The sequence below is a fragment of the Crocodylus porosus genome, unplaced genomic scaffold, assembly GCF_001723895.1.
Source record: "Crocodylus porosus isolate Cpor-Errol unplaced genomic scaffold, CroPor_comp1, whole genome shotgun sequence".
Taxonomy (NCBI): Eukaryota; Metazoa; Chordata; order Crocodylia; family Crocodylidae; genus Crocodylus; species Crocodylus porosus.
Genome location: NW_017728906.1, coordinates 32604721 through 32624897, shown reverse-complemented (window position 1 = coordinate 32624897; position 20177 = coordinate 32604721). Strand labels below are relative to the sequence as shown.

General features: G+C 42.0%; 1 long non-coding RNA gene across 1 annotated transcript in view; it reads left to right on the top strand.

Moving 5' to 3' along the window:
* Positions 1 to 1504: 1504 nt before the first annotated feature.
* The window catches only part of LOC109305741, a 130485-nt gene continuing 111812 nt past the window's right edge, over positions 1505 to 20177 (top strand). The window contains exon 1 of the long non-coding RNA XR_002099698.1: positions 1505 to 1569. This is a non-coding gene — a long non-coding RNA (uncharacterized LOC109305741). The remainder of the gene's footprint in view (positions 1570 to 20177) is intronic.

Below are 20177 nucleotides of genomic sequence, written 5' to 3'. Positions count from 1 at the left end.
TGTCACTCCAGCCTAGGGTTATTTCTGACCCATGTTACCCATCTTGTGTTACTTTAATGTATAGCCAGTGTTGCTCCCTGCACACCCTGCTGCAACTGCTCTCTGGGCTGGGCAAGAGCAGCAACCTGTCTGCTACAATGGTGGTGGTTGGGCAGGCAGGTTAAAATTTCCCTAACTGTTGCCCTGGCAAAGATATGGCAGGAAACCACAAGTGGATGGGGGGAACCCTGAGGGGCAGGCAGGGAAGCCCCAGGTATGGGGATGGGGGGGAACCAGGTGTGCCCTGAGGGAGAGGGGAAAGCCCAAAATAGGAGAGGGAGATTCTCACCTCCCTTCAAGGGGCCCCTGCTGGCCTGAACATGTAACTGCTCCAAACCCAAGCTTAGCACTAACACCTGTGAACATTTGCACAGCTCACAGTAAAACATGAAGAAGGCCATTAGACTGTTGAACATAGCTTGACTGATTCAAGTAACTTGGTGGGATCCTATGGAAATGCAATGTTCTTGTTATGATACAATATTAAACATAAGGGCAGTATATAACTCTATTCATTTAGAGAAGACTGGGGGTGGGGGAAAGAAATAAAGCATACATTCTTTTACGAGCGTAAGTAAATATAGATTAGGATACTTGAGTAACCCTGTGTTTGTTGTTCCTCATTTTTGCATGCAAAAGAAACATACCTCTTCTCCTTATTTTTGTCTGTAAAATAAGATCTCATCCATAATGCACTGAAGTCAATGGAAAAATCTGGCCCATACCTGTTCTAGCTCTCCCTCTCCCCCTGGAAACTTCCATGTTTTCCTCTTCGGTGTACACAGTATCTCTCTGTATATTTTCTAGGTAAAGCAGTTTAGTGTTTGCTGATATTATTGTTGTTAGTATCTGCAAATCTTTGCATAGACAATAAAATTATTGTTTAACACTTAAAAAAAATCACAATATATTAATTTGTCAAAACTAAAAATTTTAGGGAAATGAAAAAGTTTTGATTAAACGTGTCGCACATTGAGACTGGATAGTTTTTGTTGTCAAAATGGAAGATCCATCAGAGCCTTAAATAGCCTGACGATTAGTAACTCAGAGAGAACATGGGAAACCCAAACTGAAATCTCTGGTCTGAATCTCCAAGTTGGGCCCCACTTACAAAGAGGGTGCCTTAACTACCAATCTACTACCTATTCTGGAGTGGGTCTCCCTTGCATTCTTCTGTTGGAACTGTCCCATTTTGTGTAAATAATTATGTGACGGAAAGAAATTCTGAAACCCAGTGATTAGGGTACTTACCTTAGTTACTCAGGTACTAACCTGAGTACAAGTCCATGTTCTAATACCTAATTAGGTAGGAAACCTGTGGTAGATGCAATGCACACAGCTTTAAAATTCCATATAAGTTTCACAAGTTCTCCTAGGTGTAAATTCTCCTACAGTAATGCAGATTGTAATAGAAGGGATTACACAAAGCTAAGGCAAATAGGTATATTTTATTTATAGGAAAAAAATGATTATCCAGCCACAGGACTGTTTTGGTCTTCTAAGGAGCATTTCTGGAAAGAAATATTAAAGGTGAGTCACCTTTCATTTTATCCTTGGTACCATGAAATAACTAGGAAAAAAGGAATTGGGGAATTTTATGAACAGATAATTAAAGAAAAATGCATGACAAAATAGTGAAGATGGCTTATGTGGTATGGAGGGCCTTGTGCATGATTTTGGTAGTCAGCAAACTGAACCCTAAAGGTAATGTTATTCAAAGGTGCTATATAATTAAGAAGGTATTCTCTCACGCATGTATTGGTATATGTTTGGCTACATAGGGATGAATTCTAAAAATAAAACACTGAGCTGATTTGGTGGTGGCAACTAATGCATAATAAACAGAATCAAATGATGCATTGCTAGAGTAAGAAAGTTCAGATTTTTAGCTAAAAATGTAAGAAGTAATAACATAGAAATTAATTAAAAGATGCTTTCCAAATACACTAGTGTGTTAAGAGCCGACAAAGATGTGTTCTCTTGACACCTTGTTAAACAGCTGTGAGCCATTTGGAAATGAAATGAATGTATTGTATGTAACTTATTGGTGACAACATGTGTTGTGGGTCACTTTTTAAAAAACAAAACTGTTCTCCTATGTGGTATGTAGCTTCAATTCCTCGAAAAAATTAAAAATATACATTGATATTTTAAAATACACTTCAATAAATAAAGTATTCAAAGCATTATCAGAATAAGAAAATGCTCTAGTTGATTACTCAAGCAGGCCTATGGTGGCTTATTTCCAGCCTCATTGTTATGATCTGACAGCCAAAATGTAAAGCTAGAGAGGGAGCAGGGATTTTAGTCGCACGTCAACAACTTGCTTACTATGTAGCTGGAATTTAGCATGTAAGTGGAACACTAGGATACAAATATAGATGCTCCATTTATTAATTTTTAGAAGAAAAAAAGAAAATTATTTTGTGGGTTTCTGCCTCCCTTTTTGCCAAACCTCACTTTCCAAAACAAGAATCCTTACCCCAGCTTGCATAAAGTTTGTTTGCTACATAATGACAGATCTCCCATGGATCAATATAATTTCTAAACCCATCGAAAAAGGAAGGCTTTATTTTTTATTTATACCCTTACCACTCCCTCACTTTCTGGCAATATAAGGAAGCCTTGAGTGTGTGCAAATATAATCTATTTCTATGTTTAAAGTCTCCTGTTGGAATAGAATGTGTGAGAACTAAGCCTTGAATTTTTACAAAATATTAAAATGAAAGGAACAGCTATATTCATACAATACGATGAATTTCTATTAGTGGTCTAGTGTTCACACTTCCCCACAGCTTACTTCTGAAGGGTTGAATTTCAACTTTGAAATATTTTAGAGAGAGAATTTTACAGTTCCTTCCATGGCACTGTTTCTGTTTCCAAAGGTGATAAAGTGATGTACCTAAAAGAGATGTGTACCTAATATATATTATGCCGGGGTATCTTATTTTATTCACTTATACTTAGTGTTATTTCAACTCTTAAGATTATCTTAAAACTACTACTGGGGAATGAGAACACAATGATGGAGAGAAAAATGGTATCTTAAAAAATGTATTTAAAAAATACCTGCAAGGAGAAACAAAGGTAAGAGCATTTGCTTTGAACCTTGAAGTCTTGAACATCGGACTGCCAGTCTATTACAGATGTATGACACATGGATTTCAGGAAAAATGTGATTACGAGGAGTGTGATGACAGTTCTGAGTCTGAAATGCATTCATCCCATGATGCGCTTGTGCATCTGTTACATATTTACAATATGCCTGGGATTTATTTCTAAGATCTTGCACCATGAAAGAATGGGAAAGAACCTAGTGGCAAGGGGAAATGGAGATTACAGTCTGAATAACCACATCCTTGGCCCTTTTAATCATTCTGTACTATTGAAAAGGTGCTAACATTGAAAGCTGCCTAGTGGGGTAGCTGAGGAGTTCTCTAACCTCTCTGCATGTATTTCATAGTCAGAGAACATTCAACAGAGGACATTGTCTTCACCCTCAACTTCAGTGTAATTTTCAGCTATTGTGATAAGTTACTGGAGAGCACATTTAAATATGTTTGGAGTAAATACACTTATTGAAAACAGCTATTTGGAAAGCCCTGTAAATGTGTATTTTCAGATTCAGCATATCAGAAAGGTGAAAGAGCTTCCACTCTTGACATAAATTATCACTGGAGTTTCCCTGATAATGGGGGTGAGGGGAAGGATATTTTTGTGAAAAGCACTTCCTATTTCCTATGAAAAGTTTTGCCTTGGTAGAAATATTTTCAGCAGCTCCATCCATACAGTTGCCTGGTGTGGTGCATAAACTGATTTTGGCAATGCCCATGACGTGGTAGACGCTATAGTAACCATGAAGCAGGCTCTGTTCCTGGTAATATATCTGTATAACAGTTCTAGTTACTGAGGCTGAGTTCTAAGACTTAGATGCTTAAGACACCCTTTTGCATGAAGGCAACTGGCTGTCTTTTTATGATGTGCAGTGTAGGGAATTGTCACCTAGCATTTATATAAAAGTATTTAGAGCACTAGGAATGTGATATTTCTGGAGGGCCAGAGGGGGAAAAAAAACCCTAAATGGAGCCAGACTGTAGTCCAGTTTAGAAAGCAGTCCTTTGGGGGGGTGGGGGGGGGGGTTGGTCCTAGGTTTTCTTCCTGAACCTCAGGTCATTTATCCATTTTATTCAATGACTTATCCTATCCAGAGGGTAGCTGTTTACAACCATTCTCCAAGAGAATTTTATCAAATGACTGTTTAATATAGCAAACAGTTCTTGGAGCTCAGGACTCTCCCTTCCCAAGAGCATGCTCTAACCACCAAGCCACAGTCACATAGCTTCTCTTGGGTTTTCCTTTAGTTTCATGAATCTTCAGTTGTTTTCTGCACAAAGGTCCAGCTTCAACAGGCGGTGAAGTGTGCTTCCACCATGGAATAAGCTGTGGCCTAGTTGTGAGGGCACTCTTTTGGCAGGTAAGGAGGTGGATTTGAAACCCATCAGGCTGAAGAATGTAGCCTAGAAAAGATGGACACCACCATGGCCATGTTCTTAGAAGTAAGGGATAGTGAATACTGATCTCAGTGATGTCAATCAGTGTTAGGAGCGCTCAAGCCATGTCTGGTGGACTGAGAGCCTCACAAGACCTGAGTGCAGGAAAACCTATTTTGAGGATCTCTAGACATGCTTGGCAGCTGAACCTTGGGTGCATAAGTGTGTGTGTTTTTTCCTGACAAAAATGTAAGTACTTAAGGACTGCAGATGCCTAAGATAGTACATATTTTAGATGCTCATGTTTCTTCATAAATCTCCCTCTAAGTGCCTTACCTTCTGTGTGTGCGCACAGCATTAAAGGTGGATGCTGAACCACAGAGAAAAAATGAGGATGAGTGTACAAATGGGGAAAAAAAGCTGCTGTAAAGAAAGACCCATGTGTTTAAAACGGAATAATTCTTGGACCCAATTCATTGTTCATATGTGAACATCCAGACTTTTCAAAGTACCAATGGAGTACAAACCAACTAATGGAGCATAAACAAGTTTAAAAAAAATACAGGAAACATTTTTTTTTCTACTGGGGTTTAATCAGATGGGATGGCTCCTTTCATTCAACATGCTTTAGATCAAACGTTCAGTTGCCTGACAAGGCTGAGCCCTCTGATGCCTCTGACATCTTTGACAACGTTGGCCAAGTTCTATCCTGAGTTCTGCGCAAAAGCAGCTTAAGAGACTTGTTGCCACATACACTGGAACAGAGCTTAAACCATCTGTTTCTCAGATGCTTTATTTTTTTTCCCTTTTGTGCCACAAAATGTGAACGTCATCTGTTTTAATAAAACTTTGTTTTATTAAGTTCTAAAATTTTTGGATGACTTTTAGATGGTGTTGGTTTAATGAACAATTGTTGGTTTCCAGACTTAGCAGCTCATCTTCCATCCATGTGCATCCCGTATTGAAATAAAAGATTGTCTCTTTAGGATTCTACCAAATAAATGTATGTACCGAATGAAAATAGGTATGTTGTATGATAAGGCTTATTTAGGGTATTATCCTCTTAAGCCTTTGGGAAGGAGTCCAGAAGATGATGGTATCTTTTCTACCCCTTCTCTCTCTCTCTCTTGCCCTAGTTCAATAGCTTGGGGTAGAAAAAGTGTTACCACTGGCAAGTAGTTTCCTCATGTGCAGATTAGTAAAGAGTAACATGTATTAGTCTTTCTGTTCTGTCGGATTTCAGGCAGAGTAGAAAAAGGAGTCTAGCCATCGAGGGCATTTACAGCTGGAGTTGCTGATCTGAACTCTGGGAGAAAATACTTTTCCTGAGAATTTTCATAAAACATGCCTGAGCTACTTCAGAGCTGGGACCAAACAAATTGTTCCTTGGACTTTTTACTGTTTAAAATAAAGTTTGGGGCACTTCTGTTTTGGGATCTCTCTCTCTCTCTCTCTCTTTTTTTTTTTTTTCTTCCTCTTTCAGCAACCCATTATTGTTCAAAGTCTGTGCTCACTCTTGCACTAATTTTCCCCTTTCATATGAAATCTTTAAACAGAGGGTTTTACTCAAGGAAGAGAGAGACGGAAAATAATTATAGAATTTTTCTTTCACAAAGTATCTATCTCCTTCATTAGGGTGATTAAAATCATTTTAATGTACTGCCAACTGGAGGATCGTTGATTTTCCTCAAAGGACTACTAATAATGCTTAATGTCCTTTGTTTATATTATTCCCACTGTTTAAGGCCTCGCTTACGAGAGCTCTGCTTCTGGGCCTGTATTGTTATGCTCTAAACTTTTAGAGAGATATCAGGTCTTTCATCTTTTTCCAATGTTTGTTCTAGAAAGGACTTAGAAATGACTGAGTAGGGTAACACTCAATGCTAAAGTGACAAGGTTATCAGAACCCAGGCCCCTCTCCACACTCTCACAACTTTTGCCTTTTTAATTCAGGTTGCTGTTAAGTTTGCCTTCTGCCCTTTCCCCCCCTGTAGTTTATCAGTGAAAGGGAGTGGGGTGTTAATCTTCTGAAATTTATATATTTTTTTGTCTTCTGTCAACAACCAGCATTTAGCAAATTAAATAATAGACTTCAATAACATTCTTGTCAAGATTTCTTCTCTTCCTCCTTTATTTGCTACTTCTGTCTTATGCAGTCATGTCTCAGACATGACTTGTTTCACAAATAGAATGGTAAAACAAATATAGAAAAAAAAATATTTTTATGGGACATTTGCTTATCCCATCTAGTCTTCACCATCTCTAGCCTCTGGTAGTCCAGAAGAAAGCATACAGTTTCCAAACCTACTATGAATGCCATCAACCATTCCCTTGACATCTGGCCATTAACTCATTGGCTATGGTTAATATTAGAATTTTAGTTTATATTAAAAATATAAATAATACTTATTAAGTATTGCTCTATATTTCCACAAATAGCTTGATATGAATTGCCCTCTTACCTGCCATGACACATTTTATCTATGTTATATTTTTAATATTTGGCTATTTCTTTATCCCATTTAAAATGTTGGGCCCCAGTCCCATCATCAAATAGTTGCATTACGTATTTCTTAGCACAATTTTCTGAGGAAAACAAACATATCTCAAGAGCAACAGAGTAGAAAATAGCTCTTGTGCAGCTAACCCTGGGTTGAGAGAGAGTGTGTGTGTGGGGAGGTGGGGAGGGAGGGGAGCAGCGATGGGATGTGACATGCTTCTGCAGAAATGGGGAGGGGAAACAGAGCCAACATGACAAATTCATCCTGTCTTTCACCAAAGGTATGAGTGACTTCATGCTAGCACAGTTAGTAAAAAGTAGCCAGAGCCAAGACCCAAATCTCTTCTGGTATGCTTTGACAAACCCTATATAAATACCACACCAGTATTAGAATCTGTTAATACATTCTCAGTATATATGCATTATTTCCTCACTCACTTTAAATATGCCATTGATTTATTCAATAGCAAATAGCTTTTCTAAGCATTTTAAAAAAAAGCAATAAGATCCTACTGTGACACACTCTGATATAGATTGCAAGCTGCTATGGAGCTTGCTATATTTGAAGCATGCTATGGAGTGCTCTTACACCTTCAAGAGTTTCAATCCCAAATGCCTCTCTGCTGCTTGACTCCTGAGGACAGATTTAGGTGCACCAACAGACTAACTTCTTAGCCCAGGGTGCCTCAGTTTTACTTGCGTCACCCAGGTCCAGCTCATAGAAGAAGAGATTTTTGTCAGTTTAAGAATAATATATTTTACCTGGCATATGCTCAGAAATTACAGATCCCCTCCTTTGGCCAGCTGACAAAAGGATATATTATAAAACAAGAGGAAAATATAAGAATCAGTAACTACATTGCATATAGACAGAGATATAAGAATAAAACAGACTGTATGATCTATGATTTATTCTTAGCCCTGTATCTTAGCTGTAAGAATGCTTCTTCCACCTCTGATCTAGCCAAAGACTTTGTTAGACTGTCAGTTGCATTGTCCAGGTAAGCCACTGGAGGACTAAAGTACCCAATTGCTCAGGAAACTATAGACAAAAGCCTACTGCCATAACCACTCTTAACCACTCATCCTTATCTAGTCATCTGCTTGCTTCTGTTGAATGCTTGGGAACCATATATTGTGCATATTACTTCTAGCCTCTGGTGGGCATGTGATTGACAGGTATGATTCCTGATCTAATTATAACTAGGAAATATTAATCCTAAAACTTACCAATCCAATACCCTAGACATATAGCCTCTCATTTCTAATCAAATACTATTTGGACAGAAGACTGTTTCCCCTTACCACCCCTTTGCTTTGAAATGCAAGTTAATAGTGGTATGGGCCAGGCTTCTGCCCATGTGTCTGGTCTCATGTTAGCACTCAGTGGCAATTAATCTACATGTGCAATTAAATCAACTGAATAAACTCTGGCACAGTTTGAATTGAAGTTAACGGCTCCTGGGTATAGCATCTTCACGTGCGCCTGGGACCACAACAGTTTAAACAGGGCCAGAGCAGCCCCTGGCTGGCAGCAGGCTCAGGGGTCAGATCTGGGCTCCGGGTCATGGTGTAGGGTGGTAGAGGGGCTGTCTGGGGCATGAGAGTTCCCAAAGAGTGGAGCTGTGTGACTAGGTGGCAGGCAGGGGCCTGGACCCTGCTACTTAGGCAGACCAGGCACAGTTTATACTCAGGTCAGCATTTGCACATGAGTTTAGGCACAGTTATTTTCACCGCTGTAAGACGGTACTGTCCCCAACAGTATTATCTTATTACAGCAAAGATTATTTTGCTGTGGTCTAATAGCATTGCACGTGTAAACTGTGACACTTTAAACAACAGCTAATTAAGCTACTGTGCAGTTAAATGCATGCATGGGCAACGCACAAGAGAGTACTGGTGTCCCCACTGACAGTGAGCGCTCTGGCTTGTAGAGGGGCACAGAGAGTTCTACTGCCCCCTCTAAAATTGGTTTCATCAGCGGCATTTCTGCCACTGCCATGCCACTGGCACTCTTGGTGACTGGCTGCTGGGGTACCACCCCACCCCCCTGCGGTCACTGGCTTGCTGGCTGGCTGGGGGACCACCCCCCCAGTTGTGCCCTGCTGGTGCCCCCCAGACTTGGGAGGCACCTTTTGCCCATGAGTGCATGTGTAGATGCACCCAATATATAGTCATTCAAATGCAAAATCTCTGTGATTACTTCTCTTAGCTATCTAAGCTTTGATTCCTTGTGGATCCATCAGCCCTGCTTCACTGTTTACAACATAAAAACATAAAAATTGCATTTATAGCAAATATTGTAACTCATCGAAGACTACAAGTGATAAAAATAGGCATATCTTATCCTTCATTACAGATAGGTACCAAATACTGTGCAGTGAATCTAAACACATTTCAACATTCACTATAAACAGAGATCATGCCTGTATCAGCAGGCCTAATTCATAAAACCAGGATATGCATGATATTCCACGAACCTCCAAAATATTGTGTTTGTGCAATCTACATCTTTCTGTCAAATTCTGTGTTATGGATTATCAAGTGCCAATAATTTAATCAAACTGCCACAATCTATTTGATTTTGAGATATTTAACATAATGGCTTTGTGGCCCATGGAATCTGCTTTATGGAATCTAAATTAACTAAACCAGTAAAGTTAAAATTTCTTCATTAATGCCAGTTAAAATCGGTTTTGGTTTTAGTTGTGAAAGGCAGACCTAAAGCTAGGTGAGGTGAAATCTCTCTTTATTTTGAGGGGCATCCTCCAGTGGCATAGAAATGACATCTCTGCTGAAATATTACTGCAGAGCTCAAGTTTTAATTTGTACTGACACACGATATCATCCACTGGTGTGTTTTCATTTATGAACTAAACATTATTTCAGAAACCCTTGTAGCCAAGTAAAGTGATAGCACAATTAAGTAGAGGGATATTTAAAAAATATATAATTACAACCAAGCATTAGATTGCAAAGTCTCTTGAAAACTACTTCCCATTTGCTTCCATCCATATTTATAAATGCATCTTTCTTATTAATCCATACATATATAACTAGTTAATTTACAAAATTAAGACTTGCTTGAAGAGCTTCCTTTGATTTTTTTCGGTCAAAATTTCAGAGATGACAAACAAGAATTGATTTTTGTTTGCTTGATACTTGGAAAAGCTGGCTCCTGGACTGACCTGTTGTTCTGTTTGATTCTGGAACTGCACTGCCAAGGGAAAAAATCTGATGTGAATCCCTTTAAGACCCTTACTGTTTGCTTTGGCATTTCTTTTCCCATGTCTGTTTTGAGGGCCTTTATCCATGTGATGGCTTTGCTTTGTTTTTAGTAACAGCTGAGAGAGACTTAGTCCAGGAGAAAAGTCTGGTTAAAGTCCTAACAGGTGTTCCAAGGCCAAAGCTCTTACACAGTCATATGCATAAGATGAAGTGTATCCTCTGTGCCTGACCTCTTGCTGGTTGTGTACAAAATAATACTTACCAGATAATGAAACCGGGGAATATTTTAAGTATTTTTTTTTTACTTTCTATCAGTTTTGCTATATTCTGAGAAAAGCATATTGATAACATTTCTTTGTGTTTTATTCCAGATATGTTTAATTTCATGAATATGGATTATTCAGTAGATTAGCTTAAATATATCTGTCATAATAAATTTCATTGCACTATGAAAAACTTCTGTAATTTTGTAGAACTTGAGCATATTTTTTTGAGTATTTGCTTTAATTGGCTCTTTGTACAGAGCTGAACTGATGCAAATGGACAGGAGTGCTCTTGCATTCATGAGAACAGTAACATCTGTGTACATGGACATTTTATGAGGAACTATCTATGGGAATGTGTTATATGTCTACATTTGTCATAAGCATAATTGAGCCTGTAGCTGCACACAGACTTTAACATGTACTGTTACATATTTCAATGGGTCTCTTCACAGTTCCTGAAATTAAACATTTGTGATTTTTGCTATTGGAGCCTTTGCTAATACTGGCATAATAAACAAGGTGGGCAGAAATCCATAATGATTTAGGCATAAAAAATGCGGTTGGTAGGCATCCATTATTATTAAATAATTACATTCATCCCTACTGAGTTTTATACAATAATGAAAAACCATGGAAGATTAGTCTTGATGTCAAGACTAATGTCAAAATGTCAATGTCAAAATCCTGAAGTGCAGCTTTATATTGTATCTAGCAGGTGTAGTGCATGAAATTTGGAGTCCACATAAAAAGGTATTTACACCAGCTTTAATGAATTTATGGCCCTCAGGCCAAATCTAAAGAGACTCTAAGTGTAGTGTGATGGGCATTGCTGAATTGCGGCTGTAAGTAATGTCTGCTGACAAAATGTGGCCTAAAGTTAAAGCAGCTAAAACAAATGGACCTTAAATGTTGGAGGCTGCAAATGAGAGAGGAACAGTGGAGAAAAACCCTGGTCAGACTCAGTTCACTCTCCCTTTCAGTATCCACTCTCTGCCACGATGTGAAGCAGGCTTATTTGTTGCTTAAGGAAATGTAGGCCAATGCCCAGTAAGCTTCCCTTAGAAGGGAGGCCACTGGATAAGCAACAACTAATTCCTTGGGATAAATCGAAATATAAAAGGGACAGGAGTGAGGTCATAGGTTTAAAACAAGTGCACCAAGGGGGTACACTGAGCAGACCACACTGGACATTGCCCACTGGTCCTTAAATGAGTCCAGGGAGCCAATAGACACTGCCCAGTGAAACTCTGCCCAGAGATGGGATCAGATCAGGGACAGGAAAGCGGCTTCACAGTCCCCAGGGGTCCTCCTGGCCAGAGCCTCATTCCTGGTGAGATAGATGGCTAGCTTGATGAAGGCCAGGAAAAGGTTGACTAGGAGGTCCCAGGACTTGGTGGGGCATAGATGAGCGTCCATAAATAAACAAGTGAAGGGAATAGTGCAGAAGGGGCTGCAGCTTGGTGGATTCTAGGTAAGTGTGTTCCAGGGTCTCCCTCTGATCACAAAAGGGATGGGTGTTGGGGGCAACCATGAAGCAATCCAGCATGTACATGCCTGTGGCAATGACTCCATGGAGGAGCTGCCAGTTGAAGTCACCAGTGACCCTTGGCATCAAAGTGGAATATAGACTTGTCTTTCCATAATCTCTCCAGACCTGGAGACGTGGCAGTGAGGTTACTCTGGGAATATTCTTCAAAGTGCCAGACACAGCTCTGGGAAATGTCCAAGGCAGGATAGGCCTACAATGTCTCACTGCTGGATTTCTCAGTTTGGAGTATATGGTATGGGAATGCATCCCCAGAGCTTATTGTTCAGTAGTAGCTGGTGGAGTGGCACAATGTCAGTGCACCTGTAGCCTGTTCATGTTCTGAGGAGGCTGGATGTGATTCCCCACCTGGTAGACTCTGTCCCTTTGGGGCCAGAGTATATAGACAGGTGTAGTCATTGAATTCTGTCAATTCACTCTCTTCTCAGCATTGTGTGGTAAAGGGCAGGAACTATTAATTCATGTTGACTTATTTAATGCATTTCTGCATCTTTAGTAACTAGGCCTGGGTTTTGTTATTGATTGGTTTGTTTGCTTTTAAAAACAAAACTATCAACCCCCCCACAACATGTTTTGTTACATAAAATGACTGCTGATGCTACCAGAAATATGTTGATACCGAAACAGAGAAAAGAGTAAAAAAAAACCCCAAAAGCAAAAGAAACTAAGGACCAAATTCTGATTGACAAAAATCTAAACCAAATAAATATGTCTTCTATCAAGCAACCCCTGAAGGCTGTTATAGTCAGACTATGGAAGGCAATGAAGCAGAGCAGATTCCCAAGGTGGGGGGGGCTTTCTACCAAGAAAGTCCACTTCAGTATTTGCTCAACAGTATCATACAAACTTATATGGATTCTCCACAACAAACATGTAGCTGCTTGCTCCTATTTGCTCCTGTCAGTGCTGAGAGAAACAGGAACAGATGCAAGAGTGAAACTTTGGCATGTTTCAACGTTAAGTGTTTAATGTAGAACAGGATCATAAGGTGAGAGGATCCAAAAATGAGCAGTCAGCAGTAAAAGAAGCACAAAGTTTCAGAGACAACGAGAGCCTTGAAAACAGCAGCCTAAAGTCCAGCATAGGAGAGACCAATGGAAAAAGGAAAATCCTGGCTCATGAGTAGGGATTGCCTGAAACATTTGGCAAAGATGAGGAAAAAAATGACAGTAGTTCAGGGGAAGAAAAATAAATAGATTTGGAAGGAAAAGACAGACAAGACATGCAACCAATAAAAAATTAGGAAGCACTCACAGAAATTAGCAGAAGATAGGTTTAAAACTAACAATAGAAAGTGAATTTTTATACAGTGAATTCTTAACTTGTGAAACTCATTACCATGGGGAGGTGGAGAGGCAGGTAGCATAATCAGGTTCAAATAGGGACTAGACAAATTCCTAGGTGATAGTTCTATTAATGGCTATTAAATAGGGTATTCAGGGATGTATCCCCTAGCATCTCTAAATTAATGATGGTGGGTACCAGGGAAGGTATGACTGGATAGATCCCACATCCCTGCCATTCATGCAGTACCACCTCTCATTGCTGATTGGCCACACAGTGGGCAACCCTCTTGGCCAATTATGGCAGAGGGAAGAGGGAAAGGCTGCCATCTTGGATGCTTCCCTGTGTGCTGGCAGTTTCTCCCTGCCACAGCAGCCATGAGAACTGCTGGCTCCCAGTGGGGAGCCAGCATTTTATTTTCAGGACGTTTCTTTTTTTTCCCTAGTGGTTCTAAAGGTTCTCTGTAAAAAAGCAAATTCTACATTTTTCCACATTTCCCCCCTTGTGGGCAGTGCAGGGTGCACAACTGCTGGCCAAGGTGTTGTGCGCTTTCCTTCCTCCTCTCCCATTTCTCAGATTCCTGAGGAAGATGGTTCTCTTGAAAGTGGGCTGTAGCTTGATGTATGATACAGTGCCATTGAGACCTGTTACCAGCCAGCACTTCCCAATTTGTAGGCAACACTGGTGGAACCATTCCAGGTTCGTAATATGGGTTTGATATATCACCCACAACTCATACCCATAGAGAAGTGTGGGGATAACCACTGCATTGTAGACCAGGATCTTAGTTTCTGTCTACAAATCTTAGTCAGCAAAGAAGTGTCAAAGCAGTTTTCTGAAGGATACACTGGCACAGCAAATTCAATTTCTACATCAAGACTGACTGACTGGGAGAGGTGACTTGCCAAGGTATGGAAAATGCTCAGTGTTTTCCAGGGGTTCTCCACCAATGGTAATTTGCTGGGGAGGGGGGCAGCTTGTGCTAGGGCAGGCTGATGAAGCACCTTTGGTCTTCTCAATGTTAAGGGAGAGTCCCAGGCTGTGATAGGCACCTGAGAAAAGGTCAGGTTGAACTTCTTTATTAAGCCATATTTAATGAAAATTTGTGAAATTTTTGCACTAGTACTGTTCCATCAGCTTTGAACAACTCTGTGGAGATGCCATCTGGGCCTGGTGCCTTATTGTTCTTAGTCCGAGTGATGGCACACCAGACTTCCTTGAAGGATGGGGCATCAGTAATAGATTCTATTACTGCATGTTGAGGGTTGGACTCGGTGGTGGCAGCTGAAACCTCAGATTCATTGTTAAGAAGAGTCTTGAAGTGCTACTTCCAGTGTTGCTTGATAGATACATTGTATATGAGATGGGTGGAGTCATCCTGGTATCTCAAAGGGGTTGGGCCTTTGGGCCTTTGGAACATGGCCCATGGATGGCTTTTATTGCTTGAAAGAAGCTTCTCAAGTCAGGTTGGTCAGCAAAACTCTTGGATCTCCATGGCCTTTGCTTGCCACCACTGGTTCTTGAGGTCCCATAACCTCCACTGAACTATGGCTTTAAGCCATTGGTAAGCCTCTCATTTTTGCTGGTTGGAGGGTTTATTTTGCCAGCTGAAGGGCATGTTTCTCTTCTGATGGGTAAGTGCTAGGATTTTCTCATTGCTTTCATCAAACCAGTCTTGGTGATGGTAAGTGGAGTATTCATTTGATTCAATGCATGCCTTGTGAATAACATTCTTAAGCTCCTCCCAATGTGCCTGGATGTCCTTGATGTCATCAGGTAGGTCAGTGCACCCCTTATTAAGTCATTGTTGAAGAGTCTTGGTCTTGGAGTGCTTTGATGTTAAATCTCTTCCATATTCCTTTTGGTTGTTACAGTGTTATGGTGCAAGCTGCATGTCTATGATTGATCTGACTAAATGGTGATCCATCCAGCAGTCAGCTACATCTCTTAGGACTTGTGTGGTACTAACATCAGTATGATCATGGGTCCTGGCAATAATATAGTCAAGAAGGTGCCAGTGATTGGAGTGTCGATGTTTCCAAGTGGTCTTATATTTGTCGCTCTGTCTGAAAATGGTATTTGTGATGATCAAGTCTGCTCTGTACATTTGCTGGGGAGGAGGATGTGGCAGAATGCCATCTCTGTCTCTCCCCAAACTCTGCTATCAGGCTGATGACCAATCTGACAATTTGGTTAGCATGGTCACTGCAGAGGGTAGACACCCCTGACTCCATCAGCTTCAGGTAACCCTGAGTTGTAACCTGAGCTAGATATATTTCTGAGGGAGGGGGAAACCTGCTCCCTTTGTGTACATGACTGGCCTCACACACCTGGGGGGGTGGGGCTTAAACTCCCTATTGTCCTAAGCAATGTCATCGTGACTGGAAGGGGGCTGGAGACCCTGCCAGTCTGTGGCAATGAGTGATGCATTTTAAATTGGTTGGCTGGCAGCCAACAACTGCTGGCCTTCATTGGATCAGGTAAAGGAGGTCATAAGGTCGATATATGCTAAGACTGCCCAGGAGGAGGGGCAGTAGCTATGATGAGAACTCTCAGAGATGCTGGGCCATCTAAAACTCTCTCTCTTTTGAAACTTATGTTCAGGGAACTGCTTGCCTCCAGAGGGAATCTCCGCCTGCCTCTGGATGATACTTTTGAGTAAGGTACTTGAGATCTAACTAGATATATAGCTTACTCAGATGCATGATCAAAGGCTACCATGCTACTGTTTGCTCTAAGGGATTCCTCTGATATTGCTCTACCCTGTACCCTATTCCAAATGTACTCCTTGTAACTAATAAAGTTTTCTTCTGTACCTAGCATGGGGGACTTATTGGGAGAGGGTCTAGATTATGCCTTGGGGTCCCCTTGGTTTGGCTGACTAAGGGAGAGTACTATTTGTGCTTCAGACTGAGGGAAGCACCCCAAGTTCTTGCAGCGAGTCAAGTACCCTTTAGGACTACTAGGCCTGTGTTTCTGAGGGGGCACAGGGCTAAGATCAATCCCGATCCTGGGTGGTGGTCTTACCCCCAGGCTTGCAGGTGTGCTCCAGGAAGGGGGTTGGCCAGATGTGAGGTGCCCCCAGGGAGGCACTCTGAGCCTGGAAGGTGGTTGGGTGCAGTGAGGTGGGTGGCTGAATGGAGGAGCACCCTCTATTGGCCCGCTACAGAGTATACCATTGGAGTTGACTTTCCCCACCCGCCTCTTTCTCAGTGGTGCCACTCCAGAGTTCCAAGCGTCTCCCAACTCTTCCATTGAAGTCACCCATGAGGATGAGCTTGTCTTCTTGGCAGTCAGGACTGTGTCAAGAGCACAGTAGGATTGTTTTTTGTTGACTTCTTCATTGTCAAGTGTGGGGGTGTACACACCGATGACCGTAGCATACTGGTTGTTACTGAGTTTGAGGTGGAGAGGTGGAGATTTTAATACCCACAGGGAGTTCTGAAAGCTGACTGACAATCTTGTTCTTGATGGCAAAGCCAACCCTGTGAATGCCTCTTTTCAGGTGACTTTTTCTTTTCTTAAAAAAGGTGTAGCCAATTCCTTCTTTCAGCTTGCCTTCATCTGGCCAGCAGGTCTCACTTAAGGCAGCAATATCAATGTCTCATTTTACAAGTTCTTCAGCTACTATAGCAGTTCCTTCAGGACACTTTCAGTGTTTGGGGAGTCCATGAGAGGTGTAGACATTCCAGGTGGTGAACTTCAGTTCTTTATTTTGTTGGTTTCATCTGCAAGTGGAGTGATCCCACTGGATGTGCCAATCTAGTTCCTTCCCCATTCAGGATTCCTTCTGCTCACCCTGAAGAGGACTACTTAGTTACAGCCACGGCTGTTGAATTGTATTTCTGTCTCTGAGTGTGAAATGACTATTACATAGGGACTCCATGAAATCACTGTTCCTTTCCCCACCATCACTCATTCATTGCCATAGGACTTGGTTTGTAGGAGATGTTAACAACCCTGGCAGAGGCTTGACAACTCTTAACATGGAGAAGCTGGTGCACAAGTGACAACCACATGAGCTTGACAGGGGGGAGCACTAAATCCAGTGACAAGAATGTCCAAGACAACCAGAGACCTCCATCCCTCTTCAGTCCTCATTTGCTTTCACAGCTACAGAGAACCAGTAGAACCTCAAGTAAGCCTGTTCTGTCATTGGGGTCTTCAGGAGTTTGGACCATGCTTAGTCTGGGACCTAACCTCAGATCTGTTCACCATGGGAGACCCTACCAGGAGTACAAGACTCCAGATGACATAGCTCTGAGGTTCATCAGAACACACAAGCCTCTCCACTAATACAAGAGGATTTCATTCAATATGAAGCACTTGAAAGACAATGCGTGCTTTAATTACCTTGTGTATTATCTAATTTTTGGGATCATTATTTTTGCACTGCAAAAGAGAGAGCCTGATTTTTCATTAGTAAAATAATAGCACAAAAATAGTATTAATACACGCTCAAAAATGCCAAGTAACAAGAAATAAAAACTATCCATTATACAGTGAACCAAATTCTCTTACGAGTTAACTGGTTTAAATTGGAATGACTGTAAGTAAGAATGTACACCTTGTGTGGCAGGAAGCCACCTTTGTTTCTCCTCAAAATCTCTGCTCTGTGACAATTTGATTAGGATGGGCCCAGCAGAGGAGATGTAACTTTACCCTATCTCTTTAGGTAACCTGAGATGGATACATTCCTGAGGGAGGCGGGAAACCTGCTCCCTCTGCTTACGTGACTGGTATCAGCTACCTGGGTGAGGGGCTTCTACCTGGTAGGCTATAGTCTGCCCAGCAACTAGTGATGTATTTCAAATTGGTTGGCCAACAGCCAACAGGTGCTGGCCTCCATTGGACCAGGTGAACAAGGTCACAGGGGCTTTATAAGTTAAGACTGCCCAGGAGGAGGGGGCAGCAGCCATGAGGGGGACTCTGAAACTGGCTCTCTCCCCTATAACTCATGAGCTAGGAATGGCCTGCCTCCAGAGGGAATCTCTAACAGCCTCTGGATGATGCTTGTGAGTAAGCTACTCGAGATCTGATTAAATCTATAGCTGGCAGTAACTCGGATGCAGGATCAAAAGGCTACCTCAGCCAGACTGTTTTGCTCCATGGGATTTCTATGATATTGTTCTATCTTGTAGCCTATTTTCACCCTACCCCCTGTAGGCAATAAAGTTCTCCTTTGTGACCGGTGTAGGAGACTTATTGAGGGGTGGGTCTAAATTGTGCCTAGGAGGCCCCTTAGGTCTGTGGACTAAGAGGGACTTTCCTTTTTGGCCTCTGACTTGGGGAAGTGCCCCAAGTGCTTGTACTGGGTCAAGTACCCATAGGCCTGTGTTTCCCCGAGGACACGGGGCCAAGAGAGTCCCTTCTCGGGGTGGTGGCAGCTTATGTTACCTCCTGGCTAATGAGTGAGCTCCAGGAAGGGGGTCAGCCAGACACAAGGCACCCCTAGGGAGGCACTTGGAGCCTGGAAAGTGGTCGGGTGCAGTGAGGTGGGTGGCTGAATGCAGGAGCACCCCCTACTGGCCTGCCACACCTTGCTGGAGGAGGTTTTTGTCCTCTTTCCCCTCCCCCCCCGCCAATAGATCTGGGCATTTGGAATGGATGAAATTTTGTCACAGTGCACAAAGTCAGCATCAATCAAATGGTGCACAGTACTTCTTTAACTCTTCAAATGTGCTTATCATTAACATCTCCAGGGTAACTGGCATAGTACATTTCACCTGCAGTCTACTATCTGTGAACCAAATATTAAATATGGCATTCATGCTGCCAACTATAACTTGAACACACAAAAAATTCCTTGTAAGATGCACAAGAAAAAAATTTGTGGTTGAAATGGGAATTTGAACAATGAATTTATTGGCTGATATAGGTTTAAAATCTCCATCTTTACTGTATTGTTAATCCCTTCTGCATTCATAATTGCCATTATTCTCATTGAAAGGGTTATCGTATTAAAAAAATGTTTTATCTCTCATCCAGATAAAATTATGTAAATATCCCCAAAATATGGAGCAATACAAGACACCAAGTATCAAAACTTTTAACTTTACTTGTAAAAAGTTCCATTTAAACCAAAGCCATGTACAAACATTCAGTTTTTACTGGGGCAGTTGTTGCTTCAAAAGAAAAATAACTTTGGAACATCCAGGGTTAAGTGGCTTCTGGGAGAATTTCTCCTTGGAGAATGAACTTCTGTATATGCTGCATCCCAGTCCTCCAGCATTTCAGCATGCTTTACTCCCAGCTCCCACCATGGGTCCAAGGAAAGGTGTCACTTAGGCTGAAGTCTACTGGTCCAGCCAAGCAGAGAGGCCCTTCGTAATCCCTTTGAGTTGCAGGGAGATGGCCTGCAAGGTCAGCCAATCAGGAGTGCCCTGAAATCAGTCACCAGGCAAACTGGGAGCAGGCTGAGGTGTGTGTGCACAGGTGCTCTCTGCCTATGCAGTGGCTCAACACACAAACATCTGTTAAGAGTTTCCAGGTAAGTATTTCCATCAGGAAAACAAACCCAAGAGAATTCTTCCAGTTAGGCTCCGGAGCGGTGAGCCCCCGCTCCCCCGAAGCCCCCCAGACACCCCCTCAGCAGCCGCAGAGCCCCCTGCCAACCCCCAGCACAGCCGGAGGTAAGCGGGCTCATGGTGGGAAGGGGTTAACGCCTCGCTCCCTGGGACAAGGCGACTGCCTGGAGCCGGGCTGGCTCAAGCCCCCGCCCAGGCCTCTACTTGGCCCAGCCCCACGACCAGAGCCGCGCGAACAGGCTGCGTAAACAGGCGCTCGAGTTAGTGCGGCACTCGTGCAGGAGAGGGCGTGGGAGG